Source organism: Mauremys mutica, chromosome 1 (assembly GCF_020497125.1).
Source record: "Mauremys mutica isolate MM-2020 ecotype Southern chromosome 1, ASM2049712v1, whole genome shotgun sequence".
Taxonomy (NCBI): Eukaryota; Metazoa; Chordata; order Testudines; family Geoemydidae; genus Mauremys; species Mauremys mutica.
In genome coordinates, this window is record NC_059072.1 from 205031301 (window position 1) to 205052700 (window position 21400).

The 21400-nt window shown below is 40.4% G+C and overlaps 1 protein-coding gene and 1 long non-coding RNA gene across 4 annotated transcripts in view; one reads left to right on the plus strand and one right to left on the minus strand.

Annotated features, from left to right (window-relative positions):
- LOC123362159 overlaps positions 1-1306 on the plus strand; it is a 142830-nt gene extending 141524 nt beyond the window's left edge. The window contains exon 3 of the long non-coding RNA XR_006576358.1: positions 1211-1306. This is a non-coding gene — a long non-coding RNA (uncharacterized LOC123362159). The remainder of the gene's footprint in view (positions 1-1210) is intronic.
- Positions 1-21400, minus strand: part of DSCAM (DS cell adhesion molecule) — a 644197-nt gene that overhangs the window by 428041 nt on the left and 194756 nt on the right. The window lies entirely within an intron of this gene.

The window sequence follows — 21400 nt, forward strand, 5'->3', positions numbered from 1 at the left end:
TGATAATAAATAATGAATACTATAATGATAATTAATAATAATTAATAATAATAATGTGGTGACACAAAGAAGATATAATAATGGATACCAATAAATCATGGATCCAGGTATTATAAGAAATAAAATTGGGAAATAAACCCACACACAAATAAGAGAGAACTACTACTACAGGAGTACAATTCCCAAAGTGTAAATAGAAAAAAATTAGGGGCTTTCTTCTCCACTCCATGATACCAGCGTTATGTCACTGCATTTACACTGATATAAAAGGCCATGCAACAGAGTGGAGAATCAAGTTCAAGACAGTAAAAAAAACCAACAAACAACAATTCAACTTTGCACTGGCTATTCCAAAGGTAGGCCTACTGTCCTCAATATTATTTGTCACAGCTAGTGAACCAGTGGGGTATCACTCATTAGTAAGATGCGTAGAAAGGTACTTGGCCCAGAAATAAACTTAAGCAATCAGATCTAAACTTCAAAGCATGATGCTGTATGTATCTAATGGTTCAGTCCATTACAGCAATGGAAGCCAGCTGTGAATTTCAGATCAGACCTCCCTAAAGTTCAGGTGTATTTAGAGAGTCAGGATTTTGGGCTGGACTATCCTCAAATGTAGAAAAATCATGATCAGGCCCGAGTTCAACAAATATAGAAAGTGAGAGGAGAGTTGGTCTAAATGTCTAGCTGTCTAATGAATGCAGTGAGAACACAAATTATACAGGTTGTTACACAGAGTTCAGTGGTCACTGAAACACTGCCTTTCAAATCTCAGGCATAGCAGCTCTACAGACAGGGAATACAGGAGGGTATTAAAGGAGAGGCTTCAGGAATGACAAGATTCCTGACAATTTGATCCTACTACTGAGACATAAGATGCTCTCCCAAAAATAACAGACCACTATGCAACCTGAAAAAATCCACCTTAAAGGGGGCCTGCAACCTAGAGATGAAACATCCCAGAGGGTGTTGACCATCCCCCCTATTATGCAGGATCAGATCCAACAGTGGGGGCCTGCACAAATGATGTAAAATTCCCTGGTGCATGATTTCCATGATTTGTTGGCTTTCAAAACCTGTACAACTGGTGTAAAATCACTAGATGGTGCTTAGTGTTGGCCTTCTTTCAGCAAGATCCTTCCTGTTCTTGTCCCACTTCTCCCTCTCCCTATTTCAGAATTTTCTTTGCTCTTTTCTTCTATTGCTGCAGAGGAAGTACAATACAGAAAGGAGAAGTTGAGAGAGCTGAGAGGTGAATTCCAATATTACAGGAGAGGAGGCAAAGAATACTGAAGGTCAGGAAGGGGGCGCTTGGGTGTCTATAAATCTGCCTTCTTGTTTCCCAGAAGATGGACCCATAACGTTGATGGTCTGTAATCTTTTGCAGGATGGAAGGAAAGGGGGACAGATAGCAAACAATCTGTGTTCACCTTAACTAACATTTCACCACTTTCATAAGAGATGTGAAATGATCACATAATCGGATTTGGTTTGGATCACTCAAACTTCCAGTGTTAAAATGGGATGGAATTTAATCCAAGCTAAATTACTTAACCTTAATAAAAGCCTTATGTAACAGGCAGTTTTGAGAAGGAAGAATATATGCAACTTTTATGCACAGCTGGATATCTAATGACATACTAGTCTCTTGTCTCTGTATCTAGTATATTTGGAAAGGGTTTATTTTTGTCTTGTTGTCCCTGTAATCGTTATCTGCTCTATCCCAGCAGGAGAGGATTTCAGATAGGTTAAGTCTGCACACTCTATTATCTTCCATAGTTTTCTGTGTAAAGTTAAGTTGCCAAAGTATTTTGTGGTGTGTGTGTGCCTAGACCAAACACACACAGACAGACAAACAGATTCAGGAATGTGCTTTCATTCAGTTGCCATAATGCTTGATGAGAAGCACCAAACAGGAAGAGCCTCTGCCTCCAGCAAATAGCTTCCAATGCAACCAGCATTCAATACGGACAAATAATCTATGAAAATTTAGTTTGGTATCATCCTGTCTGGCAAGGAACCATTTCTCAACCGTTGTGGTTGTGAAATCCTCATTTGGGGGGAGGGATAGCTCAGTGGTTTGAGCATTGGCCTGCTAAACCCAGGGTTGTGAGTTCAATCCTTCAGGGGGCCATTTGGGGATTGGTCCTGCTTTGAGCAGGGAGTTGGACTAGATGATCTCCTGAAGTCCCTTCTAACCCTATGAATCTATGAAATGCAAAGTTCCTTAGGAAAGACCAATCAGTTCACACATAAAAAAATGGAAGGAGTACTGTGGAAAGAGATCTGTGGGTTATAGTGGATCACAAGGTAAATATGAGTCAACAGTGTAACACCATTGCAAAAAAAGAAAACATCGTTCTGGGATGTATTAGCAGTAGTGTTGTAAGGAAGACAGGAACAGTAATTCTTCCTCTCTGCTCCATACTGATTAGGTCTCAGCTGGAGTATTGTGTCCAGTTCTGAGTGCCACATTTCAGGAAGGATGTGAACAAATTGGAGAAAGTCCAGAGAAAAGCAACAAAAATTATTAAAGGTCTAGAAAATATGGCCTATAAGGGAAGACTGAAAAAATTGGGTTTGTTTAGTCTGGAGAAAAGTTTTCAAGTACATAAAATATTGTTACAAGGAGGAGTGAGAAAAATTATTCTCCTTAACCTCTGAGGACAGGACAAGAAGCAAGGGGCTTAAATTGCAGCAAGGATAGTTTAGGTTGGACATTAGGAAAAACTTCATAACTGTCAGAGTGGTTAAGTACTGGAATAAATTGCCACGGGAGGTTGTGGACTCTCCATCATTGGATATTTTTAATTACAGGTCAGTCAAACACCAGTCAGGGATGGTCTAAATAATACTTAGTCCTGCCTTGAGTGCAGGGGACTGGACTAGATGACCTCTCGAGGTCCCTTCCAGTCCTACAGTTCTCTGATTCCTCGCTCCTTACTCCTGATAACTGCCTACAACATGGGCTATAACTCCCAGCTGGGAAGACAAAGCCACTTTCTAAAATAATTTCTTGCATGAATACTAACTCTCAGACAAACATTCCCCTTTACATCTTAAACTTCACATAACAGTATTTGTAAAAGCCTTATCCTATCTGGTGTCTCATCCTCACACTCCTCTGCCTTTCCTTGTAACTCCTGCCTACCAGAGGTAAGTTCTCAGATTTCTTGTGAAGGGGAAAAAAAAGTCTTTTTGGGAGGAAGACACGGTCTCCATATGCCTTAGTTTGTAATCCCTCAGGGTTTCTTTCCATCAGAGGAAGCAGCAAATCTGACCTTCTCAACATTGGACCTTGACCCAGGCTGTGGCTGAAACACACTAAATTCTTATACTCCCATTAACATTAAATGGACAGCCAGAATACATGAGTACAAGCAAACATGGCATATGAAGAGGGAAGCTAGTAATGTGCCGCAATCAAAGATGGTTATTCAGCCAAATGTGGGAGATATGCTGGCACGATACAGTTTCTCAGCCTGGAAAAGTGGAGTTCCTGGAGTCCACTGGCTGTTACCTTTGTAACACATACTGCCTCCCCTCCACTCCTTTCTCCCCCAAAAAAGTTGCTGTTTTTCTTTTAAATTAGAGTTATGTATAGCAGAAAATGGTGAACATCAACTGATTTTCCTGATTTGATGAAAAACTGCAGGGATTTTTTGGGTTGAAAATTCAGTTTTCAGAAAACTGATCTGCTCTACATTTGCATTAATGTTTTCCCTGTAGGCAAAAAAAGTTTGTACTTCCCTAATGTATAATGTTAAGAAAGTGTAAACACAAGGAAGTGGATGGATCAAATGTACTGGTAATGGAAGAAAGTCAATTTCACTTGTGAATCAGCAAATAGAGCCGGAATGACAAAGTCACGGGTTAGCTCTTGTGAGGCCCAATGGTATGTCTACACAGCAATAAAAGAGTCTTGGCACAGCCGCATCCGGCCCAAGTCACTGACTTGATCTCCCAGGTTTGGGTCGCCAGCTATAAAACTGCAGTGTAGACATTCAGGCTTGAGCTGGAGCCTGGGCTCTGTGACCCTGCGAGGGGGGAAAGTCTCAGAGCCCGGGATTCCAGCCTGAGCCTGAACGTCTACACTGCTATTTTTAGCCTGGCAGCTTGAGCCCTGTGAGCCTGAGTCAGCTGACCCAGCCTCTGAGACTTGGTGCTCAGGGGTGCTGGAACTACGGGGTGCTGAAGTAGTAATAACAACCAAATACATGATTTCTATTTTTAGCAACCCCACTAGAAAAATTGTTCCAGCACCCCTGTTGGTGCAGTGGGTTTTTTTAATCGCAGCATAGACATACCTTAAGTGAAAGGAGTTCCAGTCCTCCATAGAAGGGTACCTGGATTGCAAAATATTATCACACATGAACTTTGGATGCCACGAAAGCTCCACGGGGCTAGTATGGAGGGATACAGTTAACAGGATTGTAGACATAGTAAGGCATTATGTTTCTATGCCTAAGACTTCCCGATGATTACCCTTATTGGCAGTGGCAGCAGAGAGCTCTAGGTGAGAGTGAGCATGGAGAGTGAACTACACTCTTATCCTTACAGATGTCCTCTTCGGCTCAAAGCTGAAATACTTTAGTGAGATGTATGGGGAGGTTTGTACCACTACCTCCTCTGTCCTGAGAGTACTTCTCCTGAGAGTAATAAGAAGACTTTTGTCACCAGTGCTCTGTCAACTCAGCACTAAATGCATTTAAAAATAAATAAATAAATAAGAACGCCAATAATAAGAAAATAGGTATACATATCAAGGTGCAGTATCTCACTTTTAAGCCACTGTTATGCTATGACTTATGGGAGGTGCTGATCTGCAAAATTCATAATGAAAAAGCAAATGAGATTTCCTGGTACTGTAAGCCCCAGAGAGACTTTGGCTGCTACAAAAAGGTATTAAATGTTTAGTACCACTGAAATCAGGGCCCTCTGAGAAATTCAAATATATATCTATTTATAAACAGGGCTGTTTAATTGCTAGAAAAGCGGTGGGAAACAATGAAGTTATGTGTGTGTTTTACTGTGTATAATGCACCTGGGTCAAGTATGATTAATGGTTATAACGCACACAGATGAATGAAAAACGTATTTATCCATGGAACTCTTTTTGCATAGTTCAAAAATTATACAGTGTATACATGCCAGTGTATTTTATTGTTCTGGTATACATCCACCTGCTCTAACCACTAGAAATTTTTCTGAGCACTGTTTATCTTTAAGCTATTTGCAAAAAGATAGTTATATGAAACACAAGCCAACAAGACATAAGTATGATTAATTATATTAGTCAGTTTCCTTTGTATAGCTGCATTAGAGCAATCTTTGAGACCTCACAAGTTTTAAAATCTTCCCTTCATTCACTGACTCAGTGCTTTAGGGGTCTTTCATTCTGAGCCTAGTGTGTGTTTGGTTTAAATTCTAGTGCAGTCATCTATCCCAAGAATCTTAGCTTTGGGATTCTTTGCTAGTCACTTTCAATATGCGTTACTATGGGTACTAGAAAACCTATTACAATACAAGGGAAGAGCAACAAGAAAGAAAAAGATAGACACATTTTTGTAGCAAAAAGAAGTGGGTAGGGGAAATTTCACAAACACCAATAGGAAAATATTCTCTGTGGCCTTTTTCTCTTACAAAGGCTGAAAGTCTTAATGTAGTTAGTAGCCAAGAAATAACTGAAGGGGAGCACTTCCCACCTCCCTTGAATTGAACAGACTGTACATTAAACAGTGTGACACTCTAGTTCTTCTCACCTCTCTTGCAATATTATGGGAGTAAATATTATTCACATCAGAACAGCACTCTGTCAACAAGTCTCTTTTACTACTGAAATAATCAATGAAGAAACAGCAATCTGCCCTGCAGCCTTCTGCACTCTCCAACATCTACAATAAGATTTCTACACGCTGGCAGTCAATATGGTTCAATTAATGTTTAATTCATGTTTTCTTCCTGAAGCGAGATGAAAAGACAGAACATTTATCAATAGCAGAGCTACAGCAAAAACAAATACTTTTTGTTCCAATATTACCATCTTTTTGAGATGCAAGACACCATAGCTGAGAAAAGGCAAAATGTCATCTGCCTTTTATTTTCCAGAGCTAGATTAAGCTCTGCAGATGATCAGATGAAATATTGGTTCTAAAATATATTGTGAGGGGAATTTTAAATTGTTGTAGCAATCAAGCTTAAGCAGTGTGTAGCCACTTTCATTCTTTCCAGTGGCAATACTCTGAAAAAGACAAAACATCAAATTTAACCATTCTTCATTTCACCTTGCTAAAAAATCTTCCTCTCTCTCCAGTTTATTTCTGGTCATCAGAAAGACTGTTGGTCATCAAAGTGAATGCTTACTGCTAATAGGAATTTGATTGAAGAATTCCTTCCAAAATGGCCATGATGTCTCTCTGCACAGCAGGTATCAGTCTCTCTGAAGGCACAGGGTATTTTATCTCCATGACAGAATTGGTGTCCTACACCCAAGGGTCTAGGAATATGAGTTTAAATCTAATTCGCACCTACAACCCACCTCATCACCCAACAGGTTTTAGTAAGTGTTTTTTCTTCATTTCCTTTTTAGACGCTCTTAACAGGCAGACATGGCTATAGTTCTTTTCTGTATTAACCTCTGGGCCCCCTTCCTAGATCCAAGTCAGTCACCAGAAGAGCTTGTGAGGAGAGAGTATGCAGTAGGATAAAACCACAGCTGCCCTTTATGTAATAAGTGTTTTAATGTTTGTGGGTACAATACTAGTTTACTGTGGGGCATGTTTCTGTCCATTTCCCTGGAAGTTCCCCATTACTCACACTGGAATGTCAGATTGGGAGATGGTGATTTGGAGGGTGGGGAAAGGAATGGTTTATACTACATGCAGGGCCAGTGGGTAGCAGAGAATTAAAAAGGAAGCAACATTTTTGTGTGTTCTCAGGGTACAAGGCCAGGAATTTTCCATGTGGCCTATGAATCTGAGTTGAAAATATCCACTCTAAAGCACTTGGCAAGAGAAAGAAATGCAATTGACCAAAATTCATATAGAGAGTCACAGACATCAATAAATCTGTAGTTCTCTCTCGCACTTTATTATGGATATCTTCCCCCCCACCAGGTGAATCAAAATATTTCTTAGTTTGGGAACGTATCCTGTAGTTCTTATAAATACCCTACGTTAGTGACTCGGATTGATGACTGTCTGATAAGTTGGGCAGGAGAAGAGAGTGAATAAGAGATATCCTATATATCGTTCCTTTGAAATGGGTACATATTATTTTGACTTCACAATATTTAGCAAAGATAACTTTACAATCTTTGCCCAATAACATTGATTAATAAACTCAGTTCAACATTCAGAATCATATTTGTAATCACCACAATACTGTGCCTCTTTCACTGCAGGCAATGAGCGCTGAAGTATAACACATGAAATACTATGAGGGGTCATGTCCTCACATACAGTACATCAATAGAGAATTAGGTAGTTGTTTTTATTCTGATCAACATCCCAGGATTCATTTAATGTTAATATTCAGCACTATAAAATAGTATTCAAGGTTAGAGCAAGGACTCAGTTTAGTGTTATAACCAAGACCTATATACTTTGCAGCTAGATGGGCAGAAATCCTCTAGTTTTTGCAAGGTGTCTTAATTTTTGCAGAACTCTAGTGCATCAGGCTGGACATTAAGTATGAACATGAATAATATAATGAATACAGTGTCCCATGTTATTTATCTTTATATTAGATTTGATGTGTTTAACTCTGTCCCTACATTTGAAATTTTCAGTGGGACACGGATATTTATACTGACTGAGCCTAACTGCACTGAAGAGGTTTTGAAGGGGGAAGAATGGAAGTTTAAGCAGTTGGGTAGGGGAGTACTCTAGAATGCATGGGAGAGTTTGGAATTGTGAGATAAGTACATGGGCTAGATGTTTATGTCAAAATGGTCATTAGTGAATCAATAATGCTTAGAGGGACTAGTTACATGTGTAAAGAACTTGCCTAATATAGGTAAGAACTACTGACTTTAGTGAGACCACTCATGTACCTAAAGATTAAGTACATATAAATAAATAATAATAATTGGAGGTATACCAATCTCCTAGAACTGGAAGGGACCTTGAAAGATCATTGAGTCCAGCCCCCTGCCTTCACTAGCAGGACCAAACTTTGCTCCAGATCCCTAAGTGGCCCCCTCAAGGATTAAATTCACAACCCTGGGTTTAGCAGGCCAATGCTCAAACCACTGAGCTATCCCTCCCCCCTGGCTAGGTGTTAGAGAGATCATAGCCAAATGAAGAAATGGTACTGTCAGGCACATACCCTGTAACTTCAGTTAAAGGAGACTGCTTTAAAGTGCATAGGAAATTTCAATAAGTAGGGCATCTGATATCTTAATTGTGGACCAGCTTTCACATATACATATGGAAGAGAATCGTAATGCCTCGCTTTTCTTTTCTGGGCGGAAGATTGCCATAGACCTCAGTCTGAGCTCCAGTGGAACTTTGTAGCTCAGTGGAAAAAATATAGTAACCGAATTTTGGTCTGGTGAGGGCTCTTAGCCACTCCCCACTAGTACATAAAGAGAACAAAGACAAGAATTGAATCAAATGTTTCATGCTGTAAGCAAGAGGCAACCCCACGTAATATTTTAAGTTACATTTATCATTACAAAATTGTTCTTTGCTAGTTATGTCAAACTAAAAGGATTATTTGTACAAATACTGAACTTATTTTAAGCATACATTATAGTTGCATTACTTTCATTTGTTCTGTGTTCTAAAGAAAGTAAAGATATTTGAGTTTCATTTAAAGTAATTTAATATCAGAATTTTTGCAGATTTCAGGAAAACACTTTTTTGGAGGGTGTTTTCACTGAGTGGTAGCTGGTCAGAAAAACTGGTTGCATATGATTTAGGAATAATTTAACTATTAGTGTCCAAATCAACACTCAGCTAGTTTGGGAAACAGACACCTTAAAAATCTACATAAACTGGAAATATTACTGCTGAATTATATTATTTGGTTTATAGTAGCACCAAGAGATACCATTCAGCATGAACAGGGCACTTCTAGGTATTTTACAAAAACAGAGTAAGAGAGATCCCTTCAAAGGCCACTCTATGAAAACCTAAGTCACAACACTGAGCAGTTACTCAATCAACTAGTTCCATTTAAGTCAATGGGTCTAACCATGTGATTAACTTCTCATCAGTGGAAGTAGGGTGTTCAGTAGGGTGATATCAAGTCAGTGCCAGTGAAGTTAAGTAATCCTACCTGCACCCAATTTGCTGCTATACTTTGATTTTAGAAAGAATGGCTAGGGTTTTCCCCCCTACAACTGAAATAAAGTTGCATATTTAAATTCTACAGTCTGTATCTAGATTATGACATGTTTACAAGGGAACAAACATAAATGGAATGACCAGAGGAAACAATATTGCTAATAAAACTGTATTTTTCCCCATAATACATAAAAGCTAAGAAGGTGGTGGGGGAGGAGGGGTATGTGGTTTTTGTTTTGTTTTGTAGGTTTATTTAAACATTTTGTTCCCTTTTAATCCTGACTAACCAGAAGGCTATTTAGGTACCTGCTAGGTGAAATATCTCATTTCTCTAGAAGGTAAGAATTTCAGCATTTTGCTCGCCAATTCAGCTAATGTTTAATTCATTGCCTTGTCTGCTAGCGAGATTAAAAGAAAGAACATTTATCAACAGGAGGGAGCAGTAAAATACGACCTCGTGCTCTGATCCTAATTTACAAGATGATCCAGTTCCAACTTCTTGATAAAAGATGTATATGAAGGGAGGCCTAACTTGTGATTGCAAACCATAAAAAAAAACGACTGGGACACAAACATAACTGATGATAAATCCTTTAGGCAAAGTACAATTTATGATCTAGTTAAAATGGAATATCTTGGCACCTAATGTCATCATAGTGCTAATGGGATATATCTGTTGCCACAAACTGAATTCTCCATAAAATACATTATTTGCTATTTTCCTATTTCTCAGCTTGCCTCTGGCTTTACTCTAGGCAGGGACTAATAACAGAGCATACTGCAAGGGAGTCATTTTTGCACAGTATTTTGCAGAATTCATGTATTCAGTACCACTCTAAGAAAGCACAGGTATTTTGGATCAAAAATCACTGCATAGATCAAATCTGCAGACTTACATGTCCAACGGGGAGCTACAGAGAAAGAGGAGAACCATACGGAAATGCTTTTTAGGGATTTGTGTCTATTTTTGAGCCATAACAAAGAGGTGATTAATCATAGTGTGTCATGGAGCAAGTCATGTAATGCAGTACGTGTATGAGAGGTAGGCATTATCAAGAGAATTACTGGTCATGACTTTCCTAATGAAAAGCTGTTTCCGCCAAACGGGAGAATATAACTGACATGCTAATTTTTAAGGTCTACGATTTCTATCGTAATAGTTCGGAGTTTTGATTGCAACACTTCTTATTTATGTTTTATGAGTTCCAAAATTCTAGCATATTCCTTAAACGCTCACCCCTTCAAAAATGTACTGAGTTTTATAGTTCTGATTAGGCAGTTTGATTCAGCTCTATGGGAAGCAAACTTTCATATCTGTATATGAACACTACATGATATATTGAGCATACCAGAAAGAATGACAAATGCAAACTGCTGTAGGCTCACATATCTGGAAGGCTGACATCTAGAAAACTACTGAACTGCTATAATTTCTATAATATAATGACGTTGCATCATATAGAAGAATCATAGAAGATTAGGACCTCCCCCACTGCAACTTGAGACCATTGCTTCTTGTTCTGTCATCTGCCACCACTGAGATTAGCCTAGATTCATCCTCTTTGGAACCCCCCTTCAGGTAATTGAAGGCTACTATCAAATCCCCCCTCACAGTTCTCTTCTGCAGATTAAATAACCCAAGTTCCCTCAGCCTCTCTTCATAAGTCATGTGTCCCAGCCCCCTAATCATTTTCGTTGCCCCCGGCTGGACTCTCTCCAATTTGTCCACATCCTTTCTGTAGGGGGAGGGGGGCAAAACTGGACACAATACTCCAGATGTGGCCTCACCAGTGCCAAATAGAGGGGAATAATCACTTCCCTTGATCTGCTTGCAATGCTCCTACTAATGCAGCCCAATATGCTGTTAGCCTTCTTAGCAACAAGGGCACACTGCTGACTCATATCCAGTTTCTCATCCACTGTAATCCCCAGGTCCTTTTCTGCAGAACTGCTGCTTAGCCAGTCAGTCCCCAGCCTGTAGCAGTGCATGGGATTCTTTCATCCTAAGTGCAGGACTCTGCACTTGTCCTTGTTGAACCTCATCAGATTTCTTTTGGCCCAATCCTCCAATTTGTCTAGGTGACTCTGGACCCTATCCCTACCTTCCAGCATATCTACCTCTCCCCGCAGCTTAGTGTCGTCTGCGAACTTGCTGAGGGTAAAATTCATCCCATCATCCAGATCATTAATAAAGATGTTGAACAAAACCAGACCCAGGACTGACCCCTGGGGCACTCTGCTTGATACCGGCTGCCAACTAGACATCGATCTGTTGATCACTACCCATTGAGCCCGACAATCTAGCCAGCTTTCTATCCACCTTATAGTCCATTCATCCAATCCACACTTTTTTAACTTGCTGGCAAGAATACTGTTGGGAGACCGTATCAAAAGCTTTGCTGTACCACCTGATAGAAAAAAAGCTGGCAAACATATAAACAAAGGACATAGTGTAGGGGGTTAAAAAACCAAAAATTACTAATTTCTATTTTGTTATCAATTTTTCCCACTGTTTTTATTTTAATATAATGGAGTCTTTGTTGATATTGCAAAATGAAAGCGGGAGAAAAATTCAGCCCTAAGGGGAAGGAAAAACCTTGCAGGTTTCATTTATTCCTCAATCATTAAGCACATCCTTTCACAAGTAGATTTTATCAAGAGAGATGTGGGCATGTTTCTGGAATGTTCCAGAAACTCAAAAGAAAGTAACAAAACTGAATGAACTCTACGCCTGTAAGAGTTCAGATTAAGAGTTTCTTCTATTCCCTCTCTCCATTCACAGCATGGCTACAGCTTACTCCATCTTCACCATTACTCTCTAAAAGAGCCTCTTCTCAGTTCTCAAAAATTGATTGTATGTGACTGAATTGAAAGAAGCCTGAAAGTCTGTTTAGGTTCATCTATCATTAGAAGAAAGGAAAATAATGTGTGGACTCCCTTTTGTTTTCTGCATGACATCTGCACCGGGCACTTCCTCTTACTCCCTAACCCCCTCATGTCCCAAGAAACACCATCGAAAACAAAATCATAATGCAAAATGCCCTGACTCCACAACCAGAGAAATAGCTACTGAATCCATCCCTAATGGCAGCATCAGTCTCTAGAAATTAAAATGTCATTATTTAATAATTTTCTAGCCTGTGAGGATAACCTTGGAAATACGGCCTGAATGTAAACTGAGGCTGTGTTATTCTTCTGAGTCTGAAGCAGCATGAAACAATTACTCTGAAGTGGCATAGGTAACATACAAACAATTAAACTATTAACAAAGCCGATAATTTAACGTGAGTTTTGGGGTTTCATATTCATATCAATGGGGTATTAATTCTGAAACACAAAGTTGTGAAAATGTCAACTTTGTTAGCTATTTGCTTGCTGATCCTTTTATCAGAAATATGCAGCCAACATGCATATCTCAGAAGCACAAACCCACTCCCATATTCCCCCCTCATTGTCAAAACCTCCATTCACTCACATCTTCAGATTTCCCTCTCTGATTTAGCTATGCATTGCCAATGGACAAATCTACAGTGTACTGAAAACCAGAAATGTGAGGACAGAGTCAAATAAATAGAATATAATATAAAATAGGTAGAACAGGGCCTTTTGTCATGGCTGTATTGCTCATATTCAAATTAAATTCATTTAAATCCTCCATTTTTGAACGTAAAATAAGCTGTTGAGGAAATGCCTGCATGCCACACACCAGAGCACTTTAGAATGCTGGGACCTCAGTGCAGAATTTAGGTCCAGTTTGCCACCAGGCACAATGAGCCTTGCCTGTATGCAGGATACAGTACTTCCTTCTCCTAATGTTAAGGGATTAAGAACAAGAGCAGTAAAAAAAAAAAAAAAGCAACAGCATTCTATGGGGAATCCAAGTCTGTCCCTATTAGAGGGAATGGTTCTTCAAAGCCACGCAGCATGTTGTTACTGCATCAGGGGCACTTGCCACCAGCCTTTTTAAAATTGCTTACAGCGTCTTCTGCCAACACTGCCACTGTCTAATCAGATTTACTTCTACATTTTAATATTCCCCAATTTACCAGAAAGTTCTCCACTGCAATGAAATGGACCACAGGAACAGTGACTACTCAGAAGATACTAAGGGTTTCTGTGGATTTCATATGGGTTAATTCCTGATTTTTCTTGTAGGATTATTATAAACAGAGGGCACTTGGGTTCATCCCACGGTGAGTTAAAGATAACTTGAGGAGAGATTTTTTTGACTATTTCTTTTACTCATTCAGAAAAAGAATATGAGATATTCATGTTTTTTTTTAAAAAATACAAGGAGTGGGGAAGAGGGCAATCCTTTGCTCATTTGTGTCATGCTTGCCAAATACAAGATAAACTCTCAAAATGGCAATAAATATGGGGTAACTTTTCTACTTAAGCTCTGATTTATCTTGTGTTTTGTACCCACGAGTACAGTGCAATGCTGGAGGATACTTCTTTGTTCCATTCTCCTTCTTTCAGGGTATCTAATACCTGCAACCACACATCATTACTTTGGGTGTCACCTCTTAGTCTTTAGTTAAGCCACTAGTCCATGGATAGCCAGAATGAGGAACTTAACAAATGTTTGCTTGCTGAAACAGGACCTTATATATGTACATACTAAATGACTGAGGACCAGATGAGCTATGAAAACAGCAGCATCTAAATTATAATAATCTAGTGCAATAAAACATCCTTAGCAGATTTCTGCACAGACACATGAAACTGTATCAAATTAAACATCTTTGAAACTTCAGGTATAAAAAAAAGTCCCAGGTTCTACATTAATTTCTCTCAGGCAGTAGTGTCTACAGCTGGGGACTGGGGATCAGGGCTCCTGTGGAGAGTAGAAACCCATTTACCAAAAGGGTTTTTCCCCTGCACTAATCCAGCTCCCTTTCATTCTCTACATTTAACAAAGGGCCTACATTGTAAGCCTGTCTTTTCATTCATTCAAATGTTTCCCCTCAAGGGGATGGAACCACAGCAAACTGCTAAAGAAAGCCTTGGAAGCCATTTAAATCTGCCAAAAATTGATCAAATTTAAATTATAAAGAAAATATATTTAAAACCATTAAGATATTAGAATCCATCAATTGTTAATTAAAAACATTAAAACAGTCAACTTTGGTGCAAGGACCACCACAATACAGGAGTTCTACATTTGGCCACTTATCACATATTTGATAGGTTACATCACACATTGGCAAATATGAGGGCTGAGCGGCCTGTGACCTACTCTCAATTCTGGATCTGCAGAAGGCGCAAGGTACTGCACGGCCAGTTCATTAACTGCTGGAGTGCAGTTGCTATTTCTGTTTGCACTGGCTGATCTTCCTTATTTCTCCCTCTTTCCACAATACAATTAGTTCTCTTGATAGGTGACATTGTTCATCTCCTTTAGGTTCTTCCCATTAACTTAGATATACTATTTTCTTCTATCATGTGGCCATCTTCTATGACCTTCAGTATAGGAACAATGCTATTAAGGGCAACTGAACAATGCTGTTTTCTTCAGAAAATGTAGAATATAGTAAAGCTTCCTTGCCAGAGAGTGCTGTGCTACTGCATTAATATAAACAAGATAACTATGCATAATAGCAAAACATGGAAGTTTTATTTGTAGCTTTCTCCAGGAGTGTTTGAGTGCACAATCACTGCCCTCTTCCAGTCTTCTCTAAAGTGCTCGTAGGCCCGAGGCTAACACATGAAGAAAGGTGATATTCATAGGAATCCCAGCTTTGTGGAGAAAAATATTAACTAGAACTGGGAAAAAGGAAAAGGAAGGTGAAATTAACATTCGTTAACAGCTGATCTCATCTACTGTTTCTGATAGGCCTTAAACAGCTTGCCACATTCTAGTGGCTTAACACAGTAACAGACATGTGCATGTGCTGCTTGCTGCAGTTAAAAGACTGTGATCCAGTCGGCCTGGGAGTTGCAGTTGTGGTAGTGGCCATGAGTAGAAGAGACAGAATGCGGGGAGGGTGAGAGAGAAAGGATTTTTAGGTAACCCTTAGGGCTTGGCTACACTTACAAATTTTCAGCGCTGCAGCAGGGTGTGAAAACACACCCTCTCCAGCGCTGCAAATTGCGGCGCTGCAAAGCGCCAGTGTGGTCAAAGCCCCAGCGCTGGGAGCGCGGCTCCCAGCGCTGTCCATTATTCCCCACAGGGAGGTGGAGTACGGACAGCGCTGGGAGAGCTCTCTCCCAGCGCTGGCGCTTTGACTACACTTAGCGCTTCAAAGCGCTACCGCGGCAGCCTTAGAGGGAAGCTTCAGAAGCTGGATTTCAGACTTTTACAGTTGTGATTTTGCATTGGTGCCTAGTTGTGGGTCAGTTTGTGATTGGCAGAGCTCTGAAATGGGGATGTCTACAATGATATGACAACCTGTCACCACCAGCAAAGTAAGAAGGTGCTGCTGAGTTAATAAGCATGGGAGCCTTTAAAGAAACAAACACAACAAATGAAAAAGGGTAGGGAAGAACATAAGGTGGTAAACAAAAAAATACACGGAACTCTACCCTCCATCTCAAAAACCAAACCAAAAAAATGACCTTTTCTTCCACAATGGATTATTCATCCCTCATTCATAGATTCCAAAGCCAGAAGGGACCATTGTAATCATATAGTCTGACCTGCTGTATGGCACAGGTCACAGAACTTCCCCAAAATAATTCCTAGAGCACATCTTTTAGAAAAAAAAATCCAATCTTGATTTAAAAATTGCCATCAATGATGAATCCACTACAACCCTTAGTAAATTGTTCCAATGGTTAATTACTCTTACTGTTAAAAATTAACACCTTATTTCCAGGCTAAATTTGTCTAGCTTCAGCTTCCAGCCATTGGATTGTGTTATATCTTTCTCTGCTAGATGGAAGAGCCCATTATTAAATATTTGTTCCCCATGTAGCTACTTCTAGACTGAGATCAAGTCACTCCTTAACCTTCTCTTCATTACGCTAAATAGATAGAGATCTTTGAATCTATCACTATGAGGCATACTTTCTAATCCTCTAATCATTCTCATGGCTCTTCTCTGAACTCTCTCCAATTTATCAATATCCTTCTTGAATTTTGGACACCAGAACTGGACAAAGTATTCCAGCAGCGGTCACACTGGGGCAGGGGTGGGCAAACCTTTTGGCATGAGGGCCACATCTGGGTGGGGAAATAGTATGCAGGGCTCTGGCAGGGGGTTGGGGTGCAGGGTGTGTGATGGAGTGTCGTGTGCAGGAAGGGGCTTGTGGCAAGGAGTTGGGGCAGAGGAGGGGTGTGGAGTGTATGAGAGGACTCAGGGAAGGGAGTTGGGGTGCAGGAGGGATGTGGAGTGCAGGAGGAGGCTCAAGAGGTTGGGGTACAAGGAGGGGTGCGGCGGGGGCTCAGTGCAGGGGATTGGGGTGTAGGAGGGGTGCAGGATGCAGCAGGGAGCTCAGGGCAGGGAGTTGGGGTGCAGGATGGGTGCAGCAGGGGACTCAGGGCAGGGAGTTGGGGTGCAGGAGAGGTTCAGGCTCCGGCCTGGCGCTGCTTACCTGGAGTGCTTCCGGGGTGGCAGTGGCGTGCACTGGTGCCAGGGCAGGCTCCCTGCCTGCCTGCCTGGCCCCCACGCTGCACCACTCCCGTAAGTGGCCGGCACCACATCCCTGCAGCCCCTGGGGGAGGCAGGGCAGAGGGCTCTGCGCGCTGCTCTTGCCTGCAAGGACCTCCCCCAAAGCTCCCATTGGCCGCGGTTCCCTGTTCCTGGCCAATAGGAGCTGCGGGGGGCAATGCCTGCAGGCAAGGCAGCGCACGGAGCCCTCTGCCCCCCGTCCCTCAGGGGCCACAACCAAAGTTGCAATCTCATCAAAAAAAGGTATCAAGTTAGTTTGAGAGGATCTATTTTCCATAAAACCATGTTGATTATTTTATTGATTATATTGCCCTCCTTTAAATTCTTTATTAATAGAGTTACCCTTTTAAAATATTGGCACAAGTTTAGCTGTCTCTGAGCCCTCTGGAACTTCCAGTATTCCAAGATGTACTGAAAATCAATATTAATGGTTCTGTGAGCTGATCAGCCATATCTTTTAAAAACTCTTGGATCAAATTATCTGGACCTGTTGATTTAAAAATGTCTGACTTTAGTAGCTGCCGTTTAACATCCTCCTGAGTTATTAGTGGAATAGAAAGAGTGTCATCATCATCATTATATGATATGACTACATCGTTTGGTTTTTTCCCAAGGGAACAGAAATATTTATTGGACACTAATGCTTTTCTTGCATTATTATTGATAATTCTACCATTTTAATCTAGTAAATGATCTATACCATTGTTAGGATTCTTTTTGTTCTGAATAGATTTAAATAGTTTATACAAAGAAAATATTTCTTCATAGTGACCTACTCTTTCAACCCTAAACATCACTGTGCCCCTATGACTTAGGACAGCAGCGTTTCTGTAGTGGCATGGAGTGTGTGGACCATAGACAACTATGTAAAATATGTAAAATTATTACTGATATCCATCTTTAATTTTGACATATCCAATATGCTAGGGCACACCCTGCTTATAGTTACTGCTAAGGAGTTAAGTTCTCAGATTGATTTGTTGTTTTTCCCAAGAGAAAACTCAAAACCTGAAACGGTGACACATTATAATGGTGGTTGTAATTTGTAATGTAAAATACAGGTGCCACTATGAGTCATTATTACTTCAGGAAACAGGTGCCTAGTAGTGGCAACTTGTGGTTCAATGGGATAACGATGCTGCATTATCTCAGTAATGGTGCTGCAGAGCATGTGTCACCACAGCATCCTGTTTGATGTGAAAGACAGTTTTCAAAATATCGCAGCTGGACAAGTCTTTCCCCTCTTTGGCCTACATATTTACTGAAGTGTTGCAGAAGTCTGAGCTAAAGAAGCATCTACATTATCTAAAGGAGCAACTATTGTACACTGACCCTTATACCCTTTATTTGCCATACTACTCCATCACTTTATTATTTCAGAATAATGAGCAACTATATAAAATGTATTTATAAGCATGCTGCACAGTAAGGGTTAGGCTGATATATTGAAAAAACACAAATATATAGCAATTCTCTAATTATAATCCAGATTAGAGCCTGATTAGATTATAAATGTAAAATATCAAAACAGGTCACAAAATAATTCCATTGAGTTAAACAGAGTTATGCTGTGACTACTCACTGTATTTCACATAATCACTTGTCATCATTGCAACTTTCCTGGATGTTTTCAGGACATTAGATTGAAGACAAATAATTCTGAGTCAGTCTCATGACAGAAATGCTCAAAATCCAGTGGATTTCACAATCTCTGTCTCATAGTGTCAGATTATGCAGAAGGCTCCTGGAGTAGTGTTTTTATATATATAACAGTGTATAGATTTATATTTTTAGTTTTACGAAATACTGATATTTCTCAGTTATCCTGTACTTTGGTCCATCCAAATCATTCTTGGTGGCTCTACCCTGATATTCCTTGCTCCTGCCATGCATGTTCATTTAAGATTTCGCCATACCTTGAGTTGTGGGGGCTAGTTCTGTAAGGTAAGTCAGGACCAGCCCACCTGTGGTAGGCTCTGCTAATGAGAATAAGCCAATCCAGATTCACCTGTGAGTAGTTAATTACCTAGGTAGCTGGGTGGCAACTAATTAGTTGGGAACACCTGAGCCTTATAGAATCATAGAATATTAGGGATGGAAGAGACCTCTGGAGGTCATCTAGTCCAACCTCCTGCTCAAAGCAGGACCAACACCAACTAAATCATTCCAGCCGAGGCTTTGTCAAGCCGGGCCTTAAATACCTCTAAGGATGGAGATTCCATCACCTCCCTAGGTAACCCATTCCAGTGCTTCACCACCCTCCTAGTGAAATTGTGTTTCCTAATATCCAACCTAGACCTCCCCCACTGAAACTTGAAACCATTGCTTCTTGTGCTGTCATCTGCAACCACTGAGAACAGCCTAGCTCCATCCTCTTTGGAACCCCCCTTCAGGTAATTGAAGGCTGCTATCAAATCCCCCCTCACTGTTCTTTTCTGCAGACTAAATAACCCAAGTTCCTTCAGCCTCTCTTCGTAAGTCATGTGTCCCAGTCCCCTAATCATTTTCGTTGCCCTCTGCTGGACTCTCCAATTTGTCCACATCTCTTCTGTAGTGGGGGGACCAAAACTGGATGCAATACTCCAGATGTGGCCTCACCAGTGCCTCATAACCCTTTTAAAGGGTTATGAGGGCTCAGACTGGAAGCCCCAAAACACAGTAAAGAAGCTCCTGAGGAATGGGACTGCTCAGGAAGCTGGCTAGAGAGCTCATTATAAAACAGCACCTAGGAAAGGTGCTCCTGGAGCGGGTTTAAAAAGGGTTGAAGGTGGTAAAGGCCTGGTCCCAGTAAAAGGACCTTACCACACAGAAACATGAGGTCTAGATCATTGGGAACCTACACACTACTCCGGAGGAGAGCTCCAGAGGTTTGCCCTCCACTGGGGCCCTGAGTCCAAGGAATGAACCTGTCCTCAGGTGATGGCAGAAGGCCTGATTCTAAAGATGGCCCTGGGTCAAGAGGGCCTTACTGGTGAAAGGAGAAGGATGGACTCGGGGGTGGGGGGCAGCAGACCAATATTAACTGCTCCCCTCTTCCTCAGCTAGGACACTGGGGGTGAAGACTTGCTTGCATGTCTGTTTGGCCTTTGATTAAATAAATTAGACCCCTGAAGGGGCATCATTCACTCTGTACAAGTCTTGTTAAACTTACTGATAGCCCATAAGGGGGAACTGAGTCAGGGACACACATGCCATTCTACACTGGGCCACCAGCGGGCATGCGGGGCCCCCCAGGGCTAACACAAGGGGAGGCTCTGAGGAAGAATGCCCACACTATAACACCCACCAATGACCACAGCTAGCAGCTCTGCAGCACTTTTTGACAATAAGCACCCTCCTGCCACACATCTTTGACTGATTAATTTGGCTTTTTATCTCACTTCTGCTTTTCTTATTCATACTGTTTAGGCATAAACACTGTTACATTGCCGCTTGAGATAAAGTCATGTTTTGGAGCAGTATATGGACAATGTTATTTTCTGATCTATTCTATAGTTCCATGGAATAAGTTTATTGCCATTTCCTTTCGGATGTAATATACCAATGTATCCAATTTTTAACATAACATTCCTCCATATACAATCTTTCATTCTTCCCCCACTACAATTTCCATTCACATAATACATTGTACTACAAAGCAACCTATTGAACCTGGATAAGAGCATAACCTTTTAACATAGAGTTTCATTTCACCTATTAGAAGCGGTATGGTTTACTTTCTTAGCAGCGTCAATTTGCATACTGATAGCTGTCTTCCTCTTTTAATCACTACATATAAAGCTACCGTATTTCTGTAATAATTCCAATGCACAACATATATTATTTCTTTTGATGTATTCAATCACTTCTAATGGCTAATGAATTTTTCCCCCATACTCTTTTGTGCCAACATGAATGTTTGCAGGAAATGTGATTCCTTTATTTTTTCTAAAAATCAAAGAATACATATAGAGAGTCATTAATGGTTTCAAAAGAATTATATTGTTTTATGTTGAAAAAAACGATGTCTCGTTCCCCTGCATTCTTGGGTTCTCTGCCACTTAAACGTGAAATAACTACAAAGTCAACAAATTCTCATTAATATTAATTACTTGCCACAGGGAACTGCATGCTGATGGTTTATAGTTTCACATGGAAGAAACAGATTATTCAGACAGAGTCAGGTGAAAGGAGTTTAGGGTCTATTGGCTGATTGTGTCAGAATTTACCGCAGAAAGAATGTAAGAGGTATAAGTTAATGAAAAAGAATAAATAAGGTACTCGCAAGGTTAGGGGACCCATACAATTTCCCTCAAAGGTATCAATAAGACTATACTTTCTGCAAGCAAAAAAGAGTGGTAGCAGAAAACATAGCTATTTTTATAAATGCTTAATGTTAGCATGCCATGTCTCACTGCATGCACAGGGCCAAATAAACCATTAACATTATTTCTTATTGGCAAGAGCACACAGAATTTATATGCAGAAGACCAGGTATGTGCCTTTTTTACAAAATGC